Source organism: Grammomys surdaster, unplaced genomic scaffold (genome assembly GCF_004785775.1).
Source record: "Grammomys surdaster isolate TR1022 unplaced genomic scaffold, NIH_TR_1.0 167, whole genome shotgun sequence".
NCBI classification, from domain to species: Eukaryota; Metazoa; Chordata; class Mammalia; order Rodentia; family Muridae; genus Grammomys; species Grammomys surdaster.
In genome coordinates this window covers 349,004-358,897 of record NW_021604615.1, presented here as the reverse complement: position 1 = coordinate 358,897, position 9,894 = coordinate 349,004, and positions in this window count along the sequence as shown.

The following is a 9,894-nucleotide window of genomic DNA, read 5'->3' as shown; positions in this document are numbered from 1 at the left end:
TTTTTAATAGGATTATTTGATTCTCTGGAGTCTAACTTCTTGAGTTCATTGTAAATATTAGATACTAGCCCTCTATAGGATGTAGGATTGGTAAAGATCTTTTCCCAATCATTGGTTGGCATTTTGTCCTATTGACAGTGGTCTATGCCTTACAGAAGATTTGCAATTTTATGAGGTTCCAATTGTCAATTCTTGATCTTAGAGCATAAGCCATTGATTGGTGTTCTGTTCAGGAAATTTTTCCCTGTGTCCATGTGTTCAAGGTTTTTCCCCACTTTCTCTTCTATTGGATTCAATGTATCTGGTTTTATGTGGTGGTCTTTGATCCACTTGGACTTGAGCTTCGAACAGGGAGATAAGAATGGATTAGTTTGCTTTCTTCTACATGTTTACCACCAGTTGAACCAGCACCATTTGTTGAAAATGCTGTCTTTTTCCTCCTGAATAGTTTTAGCTCCTTTGTCAAAGATCAAGTGACCATAGGTATATGGGTTCATTTCTGAGTCTAAAATATTTATTTCATTGATCTACCTGCTTATCACTGTGCCAATATCATGCAGTTTTTATCACTATTGCTCTGTAGTACAGCTTGAGGTCAGGGATGGTGATTCCTCCAGGAGGTTTTTTTTTTTTTAATTGAGAATAGTTTTTGCAATACTGGGTTTTTGTTATTGCAAATGAATTTAAGAATTCCTCTTTCTTTTTTCTTAATTTTTTGTTTTATTGTATTGGATATTTTCCTCATTTGCATTTCAAATGTTATTTCCTTTCCCAGTTCCCCCTGAAGCCCCTTATCCCATCCCCCCTCCCCTGCTTCTATAAGGAAGCACTCATTCACCCACTCCCCCCTCCCCACCCTCGAATTCTCCTACACTGGGCATCAAGCCTTCACAGGGCCAAGGTCCTCTCTTCCCATTGATGCTTGACAAGGGCATCCTCTGCTATGTATATGGCTAGAGCCATGGGTCCCTCCATGTGTACTCCTTGGTTGGTGGTTTAGTCCCTGGGATCTCTGGGGGTTTTGGTTGGTCAACAGAGGAATGGATATAGAAAATGTGGTACATTTACACAATGGAATGTATATTAAAAACTATGAATTTATGAAATTCCTAGGCAAATAGATGGACCTAGAAAATATCATCCTTAGTGAGGTAACCTTACCACAAAAGAACACACATGTTATGCACTTATTGATAGGTAGATATTAGCCCAAATGCTTGGAATACTCAAGATACAATTCACAGACCACATGAAGCTCAAGAAGAAGGAAGACCAAAGTGTGAGTGCTTCCATCCTTCTTAGAAAGGAGAACAAAATACTCATGGGATGAAATAGGTAGACAAAGTGTGGAACAGAGACTGAAGGAAAGGCCATCCAAAGACTGCCCAACCTGGGGATCCATCCCATATACAGTCACCAAACCCAAACACTATTCTGGATGCCAAGAAGTACATGCTGACAGGATCCTGATATAACTGTCTCCTAAGAGGCTCTGTCAGACCCTGACAAATATAAATGCAGTGCTCACAGCCAACCATTGAACTGAGCATAGGGACTCCAATGAGGTCCCCAGTGGGTTTCTCAGTGGAGGAGTTAGAGAAAGCCTGAAGGAGCTTTCGAAGGGGTTTGCAATCCCATAGGGAGAATTGCTGTTTCTAAGTCCTCGAAAGTACATTGAATCTGTAGAATGCTTTCAGCAAGATGGTCATTTTACTACATTAATCCTGCCAATCCACGAGTATGAGAGATCTTTCCATCTCTGAGATCTTCTTCAGTTTCTTTCTTCAGAGACTTGAAGTTCTTGTCATAGAAATCTTTCACTTGTTTGGTTAGTCACATCAAGATATTTTATATTATTTGTGACTATTGTGAAGGATGTCATTTCCCTAATTTCTTTCTCAGCCCATTTATCTTTTGAGTATAGGAAGGCTAGTGATTTGTTTGAGTTGATTTTATGTCCAGGTACATTGCTTAAGTTGTTTATCAGGTTTAGGAGTTCTCTGATGGAAGCTTTGGGGTCACTTAAGTATACTATCATATCATCTTCAAATAGTGATATTTTGACTTCCTCCTTTCCAATTTGTATCACTTTGACCTTTTGTTGTCTAATTGCTCGAGCTTGAACTTCAAGTACTATACAGAATAGATAGGGATAGAGTGGCAGCCTTGTCTAGTCCCTGACTTTAGTTGGATTGCTTCAAGATTCTCTCCATTTAGTTTGATGTTGGCTGCTGGTTTGCTGTATATTACTTTTACTATGTTTATATATGGGCCTTGAATTCCTGATCTTTCCAAAACTTTTACCATGAAAGGATGTTAACTTTTGTCAAATGCTTTTTTAGACTCTCTTACATAATATCAGGACATAAGTCTCTATACTTGCTTTCATCTGCTTCCAGAGAAAGCCTCTTTGGTGACAACTAGACAAGACACCAATCTATTAGTATAAAAGAATATCATAAGAATCATTTCATTAATTTTTTGGTCAGTTGTGTTTGGATCTATGCTAGGTCTCTAGGCTATCCAGTTTCCTTTTCCTTCCATCCAGGCAGTGTAGGGCATGGGGCTCCCTCTTGTGGGGTAGGCCTCAAGTTAAACTAAGCATTGATTGGCTATTCTCCCACATGTTCTGTGCCACAATTGCCCCACCATATCTTGCAATCAGGACAGACCATAAAGGGGAGGGGATGTTGTAGCTGAATTGGTGTCCAAGTTTCTATTTCTATAGCCTGAAGAGAACCTTTTCCCACCAAAGAGACTAGAAGGTAGGAGAAGGGTCCAATCACATACCAGCTATATTGGCTGGTTTTATGTGTGAACTTGACCCAAGCTAGAGTTATCACAGAGAGAGGAATCTCCCTTGAGGAAATGCCACAATGATATCCAGCTGTAAGGCATTTTCTCAATTAGTAATCAATGGTGGGAGGCCCCATTGTACATGGTGCCAACACCAGGCTGGTAGTCCTGGGTCCTATTAGAAAGCAAGCTGAGCAATCCAGAGGAAGCAATCCAGTAAGCAGCACCCCTCCAGGGCCTCTGCATCAGCTCTTGCCTCAAAGTTCCTGCCCTATGTGAGTTATTGTCCTGACTTTCTTTGGTGATGAACAGCATTGTGGAAGTGTAAATTGAATAAACCCCTTCCTCCACAACTTGTGGTATACGTGATTTCTCCCTTCAATCCTGGCAAGTTGAGTAAATTTTATTTTTATTGACCATATTTTCCCATAATTAGCTTTACTTCCTTCAAATACAGAGCCATAAAAATTTAAGGTCAATTAGATAAATCTACTCTGATTCATATTTATGTCATTATTCAGCTGTATTTCATCTTTGAATTTAAAACTGCATTTGTCGAACCCCACAAAAATTAGTAAGAAAACCAGAAAAGCATCAACTTCTCCTATCAACTGGTCTATTCAAATCAGATGGCTTGTGGAAAAGAGCCTAATAAACAGCTCCAGGCACATACATTGTACTTATTCTCATATTCACTTATCAGCCTCTGTGGGGACAAAAATAGAAAATTCATAATCAATTTTCCAATGTAGTATTCCAATGTAGTATTTAATTTCTCAAGCAAATTATATAGATACCTTGGTTTCACATGTAAATTGTTAATCTTTCTTTTGTCCATATTCACTATAAATGAGTTTCATTTGTTTCATGCTTTAGTCTATTTTTTATATACATAAGCTCTTAATAGATGGTAATATCCACTGATTATCCTTGTTTTGTACTGGGATAGACACTTGTCAGGTTTTTTTTAATCTATTAACTCATTACAACTTCACAAATATTCTAGGCTTAACTACTACTATTTACAGTGTTTTAAAGATAAGAAAACTGAGAGCCACGAAAGTCACACAGCTTGTTCAGCTTCATACAGATGGTAGATAAAAGAACTAGAACTCAAACTCAAGTCCAAATTTCTACCTATAACAAGGTGCCACCTCTGCAAAGATGTTCTTTTACCACCCAACAAAGAACTGTACTATCCCAAATACATGATTCGTTTCTGTGTAAACTATAGGGTAGCTCCAGAGGAGACTCACATTTCCATACTTGTGTCTTTTCACCTTCTAATCCTGTCCATTTTATCCAGGGGATAGGAGTAAGCTTTTTCATAGTTTGTATCACTACAGAAATGAACCCAAACCCAATGCAACTGAACCTATGGAGGAATTACCATTCCTCTGATTCTCCAAAGTAAAACAAACAACAACAAACAAATGGCGAACATATACTAAAACATATGAAGATTTGTTATCCAATAGAAGTTCTTGATCTTTGTTTGCTTTAAGAAAAAAGAGTGCCACACCACTTTTTCGCCTCGCTGGAGATTCTCCTGCATGATTGAATACTCATCCTTATCAGACTGAAAAGCCATAAGCAGATTGAATAGTCACTATTCTTGATTTCTCCTGTCTTCCTTGCCTCACATCCTTTTGTATTTTATCATTCCTTCTTTCATAGTACATTGACCAAAAAAGCAAATTTATGCATGCTTAGTCTCTGGAATTATTTTCTTGAACAATCAAAATTTCCCTTCCAAATCTATAAATTAATTTAAACTGACATATTGTATCTGTGTTCTATGATATTTATTAACCATGTTTCAATAACAAAGTATTAATCCTTAGTGGCTCAAAACAGTAAGCACTTATTATATCACATTTCTTTGAGTAAGGAATTCAGAAATAGCTTATCATTGTCTTCCATGAGGATGTTGTCAAGGAACCATCTGAAGACTGGACTAAGGCCATGACATCTGCTTTCAGTATGGCTTATTCATGTAGTTGTTGACTAAAAGACCAGAATTTTCTTAACCTATATATGACTTCAATCCCTAACCATATGTGTCTCTCAAAAGAAGTCTTTAAGCATCTTCTCAATAATGCTATTTGTTTTTTCTAAAATAAGACTTCTGAGAGGGTAACAAGAAATAACCAATGACCTTTATGATCTCATTTTCAAAGTGAATCTTATTATTTTATCTCATTACAGTCATTAGAAATAAGTCATAAAATAGGCTACATACTCAAGAGAAGTAAAATTTTCTCAACATATGGAAGGTAAGAGTGTAAACAGGTTGCCCAAAGGTGCCCAGCCCCCTTTAAAGGCCCCATAGAAAATGCTACTGCCAATGTGAAGACAGATGAACTGCTGTGACACACCAGACTACACACTATTTGCACATGACTAGTGTCCTCGGCTGTTTTTACAAATAAATTTGAGGAAAGATCTACTTAAAAAAAATCTCCAAACCAATTAATGATCAATCAATAACACTTAGTTATTGCTGTTTGAGTCACTACACCTATAATCATATGGGTTCCAGATCATATAACCCACATTTGTTTTTCTTCAGCCTTTCATGGACATAAGAATTTGTCTTTTTGATCGGAATTGTTTTTGCACCTACATATAAAAATAATAGCATGTCAGCTTGAGCAATTATTTATGCTAGCTACCTTTTCTTATACTCTATTTATCACTTTGACCTGGGTAGAACAAGAAGTCTCTTTCACTCTACACTCTTAATGAGGCTATTAGCTTGCATATCTAGTGAAATAATGACTTATGACATGAGCTTCTAATTTAAAACTATATTATTTTAACTATTTAAAGAATTAACCTCTTCCCCTTCATAACTGGGCCATCCTGGGGTACAGCCAGCAGAGTGAGTTGGGTGCAGCTCCCTGACTTCCATTGTCTGGCCTTGGGCTTGCTCTTTGGTCCTGAGGAGCCTTATGGGACCCCAAGAGTTTCCTGCTTCCCCCAGAAGGCTGAAGAGGCCCCAACAACTACCAGTTTGGAGAATTGCCTCGCCAGTTACTTGCAAGTGGGATCTGTCTGAGGCACAGCTAGCAGAGTCAGGTCCCCTGACCTCCATTGTCTGGCCCACAGCTCCCTCTGTTTTCCCAAGAAGTTGAGCTGTCATTAGAATGAACTAACCAATACCAGAGAAAACCAGATAACTAAAGGATAACATAAGAACACAATCAACAAGAGACAGGGCAGTATAACACACCAGAGCTCAACTATCCTGCTACAGTAAGCCCTGGATATCCTAATAAAAATGAAGCACATTATGATCTGAAACCTAATCTTATCAAGATGATAGAATCTTTTAAAGACAAAATGAATAAATCCCCTAAAGAAATACAAGAAAATACATTCAATCGAGTAGAGGTATTAAAAGAGGAATCAAATAAATGTAAAGAAATACAGGAAAATATAAGCAAACAGGTAAAGGCTATTAATAAAACTGTCTAAGGCCTGAAAATAAAAACAGAAACAATAAAGAAAACACAAACTGAGGCAGTCCTGGAGATAGAAAGTCTATGAAAGAGAACAAGAACTACAGACATGAGCATCACCAAAAGAATGCAAGAGATAGAAGAGACAACCTCAGTGAAGATATGACAGAAGAAATCAATATATTGGTCAAAGAAAATGCACAAATGTAAAAAGTTCATTTCACAAAACATCCAGGAAATCTGGGACACTGTGTAAAGACAAATAGGAATAGAGGAAGAAGATTCTCACCTTAAAGGCTCAGAAAACATCAACATAATCATAGAAGAAAATTTCCCTAACCTAAAGAAAGATGCCTATAAGTGTACAAGAAGCTTACCAACCAAATTGGACCAGAAAAGAAAAATTTCCCTCCACATAATAACCAAAACACTAAATGTAAAAAACAAAGAAAGAATATTAAAAGCTGCAAGAGAAAAAAGGCCAAATAACATATAAAGGTAGACCTATCAAATTAGACCCAATTTTTTAACAAAGACTCTAAAAGCTAGACAATCCTGAGTAGATGTCTTGCAGAAATCATAGATGTCAGCCCAGAATCTGATACCCAACAAATTTTGAAATCACTATAAATGAAGAAAACAAGATGTTCCAACAAGGAAAACTCCAAGCCAATGAGGCTAACTACACTAAAGAAAAAAACAAGAAATTAAGAATTTTACACCATTAAAACTAATAGGAGAGAAACACACACTACCACCACTAACATCAAAATAAAAGAAATGAACAATCATTGGTCATTAATATCTCTCAAATTCAATGGACTCAATTCCCCCAATAAAAAGACACAAGCTAATAGAATGTATACATAAGAAGAATCCATCATTCTGATGTGTTCAAGAAACACATCTCATCAATAAAGGTAAACATTATCTCAGTGTAAAGGACTGGAAAAGGCTTTTTCAAGCAAACAGACCCAAGAAACAAGCCATTCCAATGTCTAATAAAATAGACTTTCAACCAAAAGTAATCAAATAAGATGAGGAAGCTACTCATCAAAGGAAAAATCCACCAAGATGATGTCACAATTCTAAACTTCTATGCTTCAATTGCAAGGATATCAACACTCATAAAAAGAAACATCAGTAAAACTGAAGTCACACATCAAACCCACACATTAATATTGGGAGACTTCAATACTCTACTCTCACCAATGGACAGGTCATCAAGATGAAACTTAACAGAGAAATAATGAAAAAAAATCATATCAGGTCATTATGGATTAAAGCTACACTTCAACAAAAACAGAAATTACAGAGCCTACATACTCATGGAAACTGAATAACTCTACTCAAATATCATTAAGTCGGAGAAAACATGAAGAAACTGAAGACTTTCTAAAATACAATGAAAATAAGGGCAAAAACTATCCAAAATTATGGGATACTATGAAAGCAGTTCTAAGAGCAAAGTTATTCACTAAGTGCCTTCATAAAGAAATTGGAGAATTCTCATTCTGAAAGCTCAAGAAAAAAAAAAAGGAAACATATACAAGAGGAGAAGAAGACAGGAAATAGTCAAACTCAGGGCTGAAATCAATCACTTAGAAGCAAAGAAAACAATACAAAGAATCAACAAAACCAAGAACCAGTTAGATAGAAAAACCCTTAGCCAAACTAACTAAAAGGCACAGACACATTAACCAAAATAACAAAATCAGAAGTTAAAAGGAAGACATAAAAAAAAGAAACTGAAGAAATTCAAAAAAATCATTAGGTCTTACTTCAAAAGGCTTTACTCCACAAAACTGGAAAAACTAAACAAAATGGATGGTTTTCTAGATAGATACCACTTAAAAAAGTTAAATCAAGATCAAATAAACTATCTAAACAGTTGTATAATGCTTAAGAAAATAAAAGTAGTCATTAAAGGTCTCCAAACAAAAACAAACAAACAAAAAAATCTCCAGCCAGATGATCTTAGTGCAGAATTCTACCAAACTTTCTTCTTTTTTCTTTTTTTTACTGATGTTTTATTTACATTTCATATGTTGTCCCCTTACCCCATCCCCCACCCACCCAGGAACCACCTTTCCCCTCACACCTCCTCCTTCTTCTCTATGGATGTAACCCCTACCTACCCTCCCACTCCCACCTCCCCACCCTCAAAATTCCCACCCCCTGGGGCGTTCAGCCTTTATGAGGTCAAGGATCTCTTCTTCCACCTATGCCCAGCAGGGCCCTCCACTCTTACATATTCAGCTGAAGCCCTGGATCTCTCCCTAAGTGCTCCCAGGCTGGTGATTTAGACCCTGGGAGCTGTGGTTGGTTGGTATTGTTGCTTTCCTCATGGTGCCGCAAACCCTTTCAGCTTCAGTCTTCACTCTAACTCCTCCATTGAGAACCCCATTATCAGTTCAATGGCTAGTTGTGAGCATCTGCCTCTGAATATGTCAGACTCTTGAAGACCTCTGAGGAGACATCCATATCAGGCTCTTATCAGCATGTACTTCCTGACTTCCACATCAGCATCTACCTTTGGTGACTGCACATGGGATGGATACTCAGGTGGAATGGTCTTCAGATGGCCCCTCCTTCAGTTTCTGTCTGTAGGAAGCAGGTGTGGCGGCCATTCCAAAATGGCGCCTGAGGCTAACACCTGACTTCCTCATACGCCCCTGAAGAAGCCACACCCACAGGCAATATTGCGCAGGCTCACTGCTATGCATAATCAGGCCATCTGCTACGTAGGGCAATGTCAGATCTTGCCATACCCACTGCCCTATCACATGCACTGACATGGCAGGCTCTGATTGGAGAAGGCAGAGGGATTTAAGGGTGGTGGAGGAGAGGCTCAGGGGCTTTTTGAAGAATGTAAGGGTTCCTGAATAAACTGTGTTGGGAAGAAGAACTCCATGTGTCGCTGTTTCTTTCTGCAGGTCGGAGTGGACTGCGACAAGTGGTGGCCCGGACAGGGACTTCAGAACTCATCGCAGTCAGGGCAGCTAGCTGGAAAGTTCCCAGGTAAGTGGGACAAGAGAAAGTTCCCAGGTAAATGGGACGAGGGAATGTTCTCGGTTTAGAGACTATAAGGTTCCCAGCGTTGGGACAAGTCGCATCAAGGAGCTAGAAAAGGGTAGCAATACACTAGAGCAGTTAAAAGAAGAGTGATCTCAAAAGTCTGAAAATGCAGATAGTTCTGAAGAGGAAAGTGAGGAGTAGAAGAATGAAAGAGTGAGGAGAATAGAGGAGACTGAGGAGAATAAAGAAGAGACTTGAAGAGACTCCACCGGACTCTGTCTTGTATCTATCTTCTGTGTCTCTCGCCCCTTTTTCCTTCCCCTTCCTCTGCCCCAGTTTCTCTTTCTTGCTAGACCCTGACCTGCAGACCAGAGCAGCAGAACCGGCTCAGCCTTTACAAAGTAACAGAACCTGACCGCAGTTACAAAAGAAACAGCCGTTACAAAGTTGCGCCCAGAAGCTTGGAAGGAGCTTAGAGCTCAATGTTTCCAAATGTTTCTTAAGGAACCAGGGAAAGTGGTGATGGTTGCTATTTGCATTAATGGTTTAAACTGCTTCTTTAAATTTCTTGCCTGGATTTATACGGGTTCAGCAAGTATGTTCTCAGAAGCTATAC